This window comes from Thalia democratica, unplaced genomic scaffold, assembly GCF_965202585.1.
Source record: "Thalia democratica unplaced genomic scaffold, ktThaDemo2.hap1.1 HAP1_SCAFFOLD_1683, whole genome shotgun sequence".
NCBI lineage: Eukaryota > Metazoa > Chordata > Thaliacea > Salpida > Salpidae > Thalia > Thalia democratica.
In genome coordinates this window covers 7,501-17,500 of record NW_028140508.1, presented here as the reverse complement: position 1 = coordinate 17,500, position 10,000 = coordinate 7,501, and the positions used below count along the sequence as shown (strand labels likewise).

At 30.4% G+C, this 10,000-nt stretch overlaps 4 non-coding genes across 4 annotated transcripts; all 4 read left to right on the top strand.

Annotated features, from left to right (window-relative positions):
- Window positions 1-824: 824 nt before the first annotated feature.
- On the top strand, window positions 825-943 carry LOC145848799 (5S ribosomal RNA). Its single transcript, XR_014372161.1, has one exon. It is a non-coding gene; the product is annotated as a 5S ribosomal RNA (ribosomal RNA).
- A 2,855-nt stretch (window positions 944-3,798) lies between these two features.
- Window positions 3,799-3,917, top strand: LOC145848788 (5S ribosomal RNA). The gene has a single exon (XR_014372152.1). It is a non-coding gene; the product is annotated as a 5S ribosomal RNA (ribosomal RNA).
- A 3,847-nt stretch (window positions 3,918-7,764) lies between these two features.
- Window positions 7,765-9,572, top strand: LOC145848794 (small subunit ribosomal RNA). Its single transcript, XR_014372157.1, has one exon. It is a non-coding gene; the product is annotated as a small subunit ribosomal RNA (ribosomal RNA).
- A 182-nt stretch (window positions 9,573-9,754) lies between these two features.
- LOC145848800 (5.8S ribosomal RNA) lies at window positions 9,755-9,907 on the top strand. Its single transcript, XR_014372162.1, has one exon. It is a non-coding gene; the product is annotated as a 5.8S ribosomal RNA (ribosomal RNA).
- Window positions 9,908-10,000: the final 93 nt, after the last annotated feature.

The window sequence follows — 10,000 nt, the reverse complement described above, 5'->3', positions numbered from 1 at the left end:
TATGCGCTAATATTGCTCGTGAATTGTTATTTAGTTTAAAAATATAATTTATATTACTTTTATTTTATTTTAATTCTATATAATAACTATTTTATATTTTTATTAAAAATTTTCTTGTTCAGTTTCTAAGCAACCACAGTTACGTTTATATGTTTAATTCTATTGTATTCTATATTTATCGATAATTTAATAAATGTTTTAAAAGACTATTCTGGTTTTCCACGCTCTCTTCAAAAATGTGAGTTCTTTTAATTCTTCCACTTAATTATTCATTTTAAAGTAAAACAACTAGTTATACATATTATTATATTATAATGTATGTGTATTAGATACTATTATTTTATAACATAAACATAGATGAGTTATTAAATTAAACGTCAAATATTTTATTACCTAAAATTAAGTTAATCGTAAAATCTGATGTAGTATGAGATATTCTTTAGAAACTAACTATAAATATTCTTGAAGTAAAACAAAACCATCTATAAATAGAACAATGAGAAATAGTAAAACAAACTAAACACAACATGTTTATTTTAACATTGTTTTTTATTTAGTTTAATCACTTAATAAACTTTACTTCTAATCATAGTATTTAATATAGAATATAGTTAACAATCTTTTAAACAAAGTCTTAAATAAAGTTACAGGGAGTAATTGTAATTAAAACACCAAAAAAAAAGGTTTTAATAAAAAAAATACTTACATCAAGTTAAAATTTTATAAGGATTAATTTTAAAATATCAAATTGATTGTAAATCAAGTGCAAATAGGTTTTTTAAACAAACCGAAGGGTTTATAAAGGCTTGTAAACGCTTTCAAACGCCTACGACCATACCACACTGAGCACACCCCATCTCGTCCGATCTGGGAAGTTAAGCAGTGTCGGGCGTGGTTAGTACTTAGATGGGTGACCGCTTGGGAATACCACGTGCCGTAGGCTTTTGCTTTTTGAATTCATCTTTTTTGTACTATTTTTCTTTCTGACCTATTTATACTTATTACTCGTTTATTTACATTTCTTTAACGCTTAAAAGAAAAGTAAATTCTAGTTATTAGCAAATAAAAACGTAAGCCAATCAGATAACGTTATTTGCTGTTTAAACCAATTAGAGCGCTAAAAAAGTGGTTTGACCAGTTTGAGATATCGAAAAAATAATGGCACCATCTTGTAGAGTACAATTTTCTGAGTTAAAATTAATACAATTAGTCTTTTATACTAAAACTTAAAAGTTTTTTTGTCCAAAAACAAATAAAAGCGTGGCTACTTGAAAAATCAAACGAAAATAAATTTTGCACTTTTGTATTGTGAGTCATAATAAGTTATTTACTGTTACCAACAGATACTAGCAAAAGCTTTTTAAAGTTTTGTATTAACTTAATGTATTTGTAATTACTTTTACTTAATAGAAACTATTGAATTACGTTTACTTAGTTTACTTTTGTATGTGTATTAAATATATAGCAATTTTGCTTGAACTTAAATAAAGATTATTAAACTATTAAAAGAAAACTATCAAAGTTTACTAACTCAAAAGCTAAATCTTAGTTATATTGTTATAAACATTTATGTTGTAATTTACTAATAACTAAATGAGTTTATTTCAAACAAAAAGAATTAAATAATGTTATGTTATGTCAAGCCTACTATATGAGGTATATAGGTATATAAGGTATACAAGCTTATGTTTGAAAGTTATAATAATTAAAATAAAAATAAATATTTAGTTGGTAAAATTTGTATTTAATATGCTTTGAAATTAGAGTTAGTATAGATGTTTTTTTTTAAATATAATAAATATAAGTATTTAGTTACTAATAATAAACTAAAATACCAATTTTGTAGTTATTACAAAAAAAAAAACTTATCTTACTTAAAGTTCACTGTAATTGAAACATTATACAAAAGCTTTATAATTATAAGCTTTGAATAATTCTATTTGAATAAATAATAGATTCATAACTATATTCATGTTTGCATATTTAAATTATAAAAAGTTAGTGTTTTGTGTATTGACTTTATGATTATTTTATTTTAGTAACTGTTAGTTTTATACTTTAATAAAAGAAATATGGTTAACAAGTAAGTTAAAAATGAAAGAAGCATAAAAAAACACACTAATTAACTGCTTATTCAATAGTTTGATTATTTAATTATTTTTCTGTTATATAGTTTAATCGTATTGTATAAAAAATACAGAGGTTTAAAGTAAGTTTGAATAAAAATAAAACAAAACATATAATATAAGCATTAGTTAAAATACATAGTTTTTTTTTCTAAAAAAATTTAATTCTTTAATAATAAGTAGTAATTTAAATAAAAAATAATACAAGTAAAGTTATACAATATATATACTATAGTTTGTCAAACTAGGCAAACACTACTAGGCAAAAAACAAACTAGGCAAAAAACCTACAAAGTAGGCCACCACTACAATCCTATGTTCCAACTGGAAATTCAATGAGATCGTTACTGTACTTGTGATGAACGTTGATAATCCCCAAGATTGTAAGTCGAAGGCCTTACCCAACCTAACCAGCGCACTGGTTTTCTTACAACTGAATTAATCAACATTTATTATTGAATATAATCATTATTGATAGATAGAGGAATGTTGACAATCAACAACAGATTGTAGGTCAAAGGCATTACTCGACCCAAGTACCCACAACCTAGATTGAACAACATTTATTAGATAGATTTGTTTAATGATAGATAGAGGAATATTGTCAATCCACAACAGATTGTAAGTCAAAGGCATTACTCGACCCAAGTACCCACAACCTAGATTGAACAACATTTGTTAGATAGATTAGTTAGATAGATAAATAGTACAGTATAATCTCAAAGAATTTGAAGCCCGAACATTGAACGATAGTGGTGTTTCGTGACGACTAGCGGGATTCGATCTTACAACCTTCTGCTTATGAGTCAGCTGATAAGACCACTGACCCACCGCGCCACGACAAAGATAAAGAAATATTTTGCTATATAAATAGGTTGATTTTTATAATTTTGTTATACAGTGTCAATTACAGTGAACTTCAAGTAAGATATACAACAGTATATATATTTCCGAGTCTGACTTTGAGTACTTTTTATATATTATTAACAAGATTTTTTAGGAGTAATATCTGTTTAGTTCTTTAATATATCTTTAAAATAATAATATTTTTTAAGGTGTTTAAAACTTTTAGAAGCTGTATGTAATGTCTTTTAGTTTAATAGTTCTTTTAAATTAGTAAAAAAAATAAACATGGTTGAGTTATCAAATTAAACAAAATAGAACGTCAAGTATTTAATTACTAAAATTAATTTAATTAAAAAAAAATCTCAGGTAATCTAAAATGTCAGGAATTATTTAAAAATAAATATAAATTTAAAACTTATTATATTGAAAAGATTGATGAATAATACTCTTGAATGTATGCAATGTTTGTATTTGTAATGCAATAACATAAATGGATAGATCAATGACAAATTGTAAACATATTGTATTATTTTATTTTACGATTTTATTTTATTTATTTAATAATTCAATAAACTTTACTTCTACTTTTCCTGGTCTTAGGTAATTTATAGATAACAATTATTTAAACAAACACTTTTGTACAGTTACAATACAGTTTTAGTACAGTTTGGGAGTAACTGTTGATTAAAAAAACAAAAAAAAAGTTAATTCAGGTTAAAATTTTATAAGGAATAATTTTAAAATATCAAATTGATTGTAAATCAAGTGCAAATAGGTTTTTTAAATAAACCGAAGGGTTTATAAAGGCTTGTAAACGCCTTCAAACGCCTACGACCATACCACACTGAGTACACCCCATCTCGTCCGATCTGGGAAGTTAAGCAGTGTCGGGCGTGGTTAGTACTTAGATGGGTGACCGCTTGGGAATACCACGTGCCGTAGGCCTTTGCTTTTTGAATTCATCTTTTTTGTACTATTTTTCTTTCTGACCTATTTATACTTATTACTCGTTTATTTACATTTCTTTAACGCTTAAAAGAAAAGAAAATTCTAGTTATTAGCAAACAAAAACCTTAGCCAATCAGATAACGTTATTTGCTGTTTGCTTATTTGCTGTTTAAACCAATTAGAGCGCTAAAAAAGTGGTTTGACCAGTTTGAGATATCGAAAAAATAATGGCACCATCTTGTAGAGTACAATTTTCTGAGTTAAAATTAATACAACTAGTCTTTTATACTAAAACTTTAAAGTCTTTTTGTCCAAAAACAAATAAAAGCGTGGCTACTTGAAAAATCAAACGAAAATAAATTTTGCACTTTTGTATTGTGAGTCATAATAAGTTATTTACTGTTACCAACAGATACTAGCAAAAGCTTTTTAAAGTTTTGTATTAACTTAATGTATTTGTACTTAGTTTAAATTAATAGAGTTTATTTGGTTTACTTTATTATGTGTATTGAATGTGCTAGTATCTAAAAATAAATACAACTAAAACAAAACAAACAAGGAGAGTACTTGAATAGAACCAACACAATTTACAGACCAGTTGTGTACTAAATTTAAAGAAATTCTGAATAGTGAATATGCAATTATTATTATAAGTTCAAAGTTCACTTTAATTTAAATTAATGTATTTTGTAAATTGGTTTTATTTAATACGATAGTAGTGAATTACTTTATTTAATTTACTTTAGTATGTGTTGTATAACTTTATTTAAACCAGAAGCAAAACGGGATTATACTTTCAATAAACTACACAATTTACAGACCAGTTGTGTACTAAATAAAAAGCTATTGTGAATGGTGAATATGCAATTATTATTATAAGTTTATAAGTTCACAGTTTACAAAAGCTTTAGAATTTAGTTACTATTTTGTTCATATTTGCATATCTAATTTATGAAAAGTTAGTGTTATGTGTATTGGCTTTTTAATTTCTTTATTTGTAGAACTGTTAGTTTTATATTCTAAAGAAACATTTTTAAATAAATATGTTTAACAAGTAACTTAAAAATGGAAGAAATATATTGTATATATTGAACTATTTATATTTATTCTAGCTATTTGCTTAGTGTATTTATTAATGTGATTATTTTATTTTGTTGTTTGTCTTATAGTTTAATCGTATTGTGTTGAAATATATATATATAACAAATACAGAGGTTTAAAGTAAGTTTAAATGAAAATAAAATAAGACATATAGTTGAAATATAAGTTTAAAAAAATAGTTTTTTTTTTTTTTTTTTTCTTTGTTTGTTTGATTGTTTGTTTATTATATAATCGCGACGTGTCATTTTATTACTTTTAAGCATACTAAATATAATAATAGGTATAGTTATAGGAAAAATTCAATTAGTTTCTAATGTAATAAAAAAGTTTATTTCCACAAATAAATAAATACCTGAAAAATCAAATGAAAAATAAATTTCGCACTCCTGTATTGTGAGTCATAATAGGTTATTTACTGTTACCAACAGATACTAGCGAAGGCTTTTTAAAGTTCTATGTTAATTCAATGTATTTGTACTTAGTTTTATTAAAATGACAGTATTGATGGTTACGTTTATTAAGTATGTTTATTTAACGTTATGTAACTCAAGTAAAACCAGAAGCAAATAAGGAGACTACTTTCAATAAACTACACAATTTACATACCAATTGTATACTAAACTTAAAGCTATTCTATTTTATTCTTGATAGTTATTTTAAAGTTATTAAATTATACAAATGTATTTTGTAAAGTAGTTTTATAAAGTTACTATAGTTTATTTAACTTACTATAGTATGTGTTATATAATTTTAATTAAACCAGAAGCAAAAAGGGAGACTACTTTAAATAAACTACACCATTTATTGTTATATATAACTCTAATAAAACCAGAAGCAAAAAGGGAGACTACTTTAAATGAACTACACAAATTAAAAATATATTATTATTTATAAATCAATCGTGTTGTGTTTCAAAATACATTTTTCAAATAATGTTTTACAAGTATTTATCAGTTATTTAGTTTTCTTTTTATAGTTTAGCCGTATTGTTTTATTTATTTGTTATTATTTTTATTTAATTGTTTGCTTATTATATTTATCGCCATGTGCTTAAAAAATAAAACAACTATAAAGGTTAAAAAAGTAAGTTTAAATAAAAATAAAATGAAACATACAAAATAAGCTTATGATTTTTTATTATTATTATTATTATTATTATTATTTTTATTTTATTGTTTGTTTATTATATCTATCGCCATGTGCTTAAAAAATAAAACAACTATAAAGGTTAAAAAAGTAAGTTTAAATAAAAATAAAATGAAACATACAAAATAAGCTTATGATTTTTTATTATTATTATTATTATTATTATTATTTTTATTTCATTGTTTGTTTATTATATCTATCGCGATGTGCTTAAAAAATAAAACAACTATAAAGGTTTAAAAAGTAAGTTTAAATAAAGATAAAATGAAACATATAAAATAAGCTTATGTTTGATTTTTTTATTTTACTTTTATTAAATTGTTTGCTTATTATATTTATCGCGATGTGCTTAAAAGAATAGAACAAATACAAAGGTTTAAATTGTAAGTTTTAAATAAAATAAAATGAAACATACAAAATAAGCTTATGATTTTTTATTATTATTATTATTATTATTATTATTATTTTTATTTCATTGTTTGTTTATTATATCTATCGCGATGTGCTTAAAAAATAAAACAACTATAAAGGTTTAAAAAGTAAGTTTAAATAAAGATAAAATGTAACATATAAAATAAGCTTATGTTTGATTTTTTTATTTTATTTTCATTTAATTGTTTGTTTATTATATTTATCGCAATCTGCTTAAAAAAATAAAACGAGTATTAAGGTTTGAAAAGTAAGTTTAAATAAAAATAAAATAAAAATATAAAATAAGCTTATGTTTTTTTTTTTTTTTTTTTTATTATTATTATTTTTATTCAATTTTTTGTTTATTATATTTATCGCAATGTGCTTAAAACGATAAAACAAATATAAAGATTTAAAAAGTACGCTTAAATAAAAAATAATACAAATAAAGTTTATTTATAATAAATATATATATATTTAAAACATTAAAAAAAGTAGTTTATACATATTTTTTTTTATTTATTTCTTTTAAACATATTAAATAAAGTATAAAAAAGTATTAAAACATTTAAACGTAGCATAAATAAGCTTAAAACATTAAAATAATCGAAAAGAAACAAAGAAATTGAAAAAAATCGGAAAAAATCGGCAAAAAAAGTTCAACAGCAACATTTGAGCATCATACACGTATGCATTACTTTACACTAGTGAGAGAGACGTGTTTGTGCGTTCGGTCGACTTGACGAGAAAGCGGGCTTAAAGCATTACTGTTTAGCACCCGAGGCGCGGCTATTGCAGCGGCGGCGAACGTGCTATGTAAACGCATTGGAGCAGCGTATGAAAAACTACAAGCGTCCAGCGGCGGTAGGCTTATAGCTTTGCGAAGTCGTCGAGACGAGTAGCCGACGCAGGCAGGCACGGCTCGAGGCGGGTAACTGCAGCAGACAGATGGCGTGTTGCTGCTGACGAGTTAACCGGCAGAAGGCAAACGGTTGGTCGGGAGAAAGAACAGTCAGTTGTATAGCTGCATGCTGCAGTCGACGCGGGCTGGCGCTTTAAACAGCAAAAGGCCGGCGCCGACTTTCAGTAACGTTCGCAAGGCTTTTAAGCCGAGTGATAGAAAAGGTCTGTATTTATACAGTAAAAACGCTCAGTCGAGCAACGGGTTTAAACGCCCTCGGATAGTTATCTGGTTGATCCTGCCAGTAGTCATATGCTTGTCTCAAAGATTAAGCCATGCAAGTGTAAGTACGAGCTCACGTACAGTGAAACTGCGAATGGCTCATTAAATCAGTTATGGTTCATTTGATTGTACGCTTTTACATGGATAACTGTGGCAATTCTAGAGCTAATACATGCGTAAAGCGCCGAACTGACGTGAGGCGCGCATTTATCAGACCAAAACTAACCGGCTTTCGGGTCGTTACAATGGTGACTCTGGATAAGCTTGCGGATCGCACGGCCTAGTGCTGGCGACATCTCATTAAAGCAACTGCCCTATCAACTATCGTCGGTACGGTATCGGCCTACCGAGGTTGTAACGGGTGACGGAGAATCAGGGTTCGATTCCGGAGAGGGAGCCTGAGAAACGGCTACCACATCCAAGGAAGGCAGCAGGCGCGCAAATTACCCATTCCCGGCTCGGGGAGGTAGTGACGAAAAATAACAATGCAGACCTCGTACGAGGTCCTGCAATTGGAATGAGTACACTTTAAACTTTTTAACGAGTATCCATTGGAGGGCAAGTCTGGTGCCAGCAGCCGCGGTAATTCCAGCTCCAAAAGTGTATATTTAAGTTGTTGCGGTTGAAAAGCTCGTAGTTGGATATAGGGACGGCGAGGTTGGTCGGTCGAAAGGCTAGCACTGGCCTTGTTGTTCTTGTTGGTCGGTGCCTTCGCGGTGCTCTTAACTGAGTGTTGCGGTGGTCCGGCAAGTTTACCTTGAAAAAATTAGAGTGTTCAAAGCAGGCTTTACGCTTGTATAATGTTGCATGGAATAATGGAATAGGACCTCGGTTCTATTTTGTTGGTTTTCGGAGCACGAGGTAATGATTAATAGGAACGGACGGGGGCATCCGTACTGTGCCGTTAGAGGTGAAATTCTTGGATCGGCGCAAGACGAACGACTGCGAAAGCATTTGCCAAGAATGTTTTCTTTAATCAAGAGCGAAAGTCAGAGGTTCGAAGACGATCAGATACCGTCCTAGTTCTGACCTTAAACGATGCCGACTAGCGATCGGGCAGTGTCGAACTTAAGAACTGTCCGGCAGCTTCCGGGAAACCAAAGTCTTTGGGTTCCGGGGGAAGTATGGTTGCAAAGCTGAAACTTAAAGGAATTGACGGAAGGGCACCACCAGGAGTGGAGCCTGCGGCTTAATTTGACTCAACACGGGAAATCTCACCCGGCCCGGACACAGCGAGGATTGACAGATTGAGAGCTCTTTCTTGATTCTGTGGGTGGTGGTGCATGGCCGTTCTTAGTTGGTGGAGCGATTTGTCTGGTTAATTCCGATAACGAACGAGACTCTTACTTGCTAAATAGCTGCTCGACCCATTGGGTCGGAGACAACTTCTTAGAGGGACTAGTGGCGTTTAGCCACACGAGATTGAGCAATAACAGGTCTGTGATGCCCTTAGATGTTCGGGGCCGCACGCGCGCTACACTGACCGGATCATCGTGTGTTCCCTAGGCCGAAAGGTCCGGGTAATCCGTTGAACCCCGGTCGTGCTAGGGATAGGGACTTGCAATTGTTTCCCTTGAACGAGGAATTCCCAGTAAGCGCGAGTCATTAGCTTGCGTTGATTACGTCCCTGCCCTTTGTACACACCGCCCGTCGCTACTACCGATTGAATGGTTTAGTGAGGTCCTCCGATTGAGCCTGGTACGTGCGGCAACGCACTCGCCGGTGTTCGAAAAGACGATCGAACTTGATCATTTAGAGGAAGTAAAAGTCGTAACAAGGTTTCCGTAGGTGAACCTGCGGAAGGATCATTAACGAATCGAAATTTGATTTCAAGCGACGTCTCTTCTTCGAAGGGACCGAGCCCTGTAACTGTTATAGTTCGGTCGCGTTGCTTTCTGACAGCGGGAGTAATAATTCAGCACGCAAGTGCTGGCGCGGCCGCTTCTTTTTGAACACGATTTTTTGGTTGCATTGAGATTGATTAACACGAGAGATCTCTTAGCGGTGGATCACTCGGCTCGAGCGTCGATGAAGGACGGAGCTAGCTCCGAGAAGTAATGTGAATTGCAGGACACATTGAGCATCGATATTCTGAACGCGTATTGCGGCCTCGGGTAATCCTGGGGCCACGTCCGTCTCAGGGTCTTTAACACACCGATCCTTTCATTAGTTTGAAAGTGCCTGCGACTCGTTTCTTAATTAAGGAGCGTGTCGTCAAAGACAGCTGGTCTGGCGATTT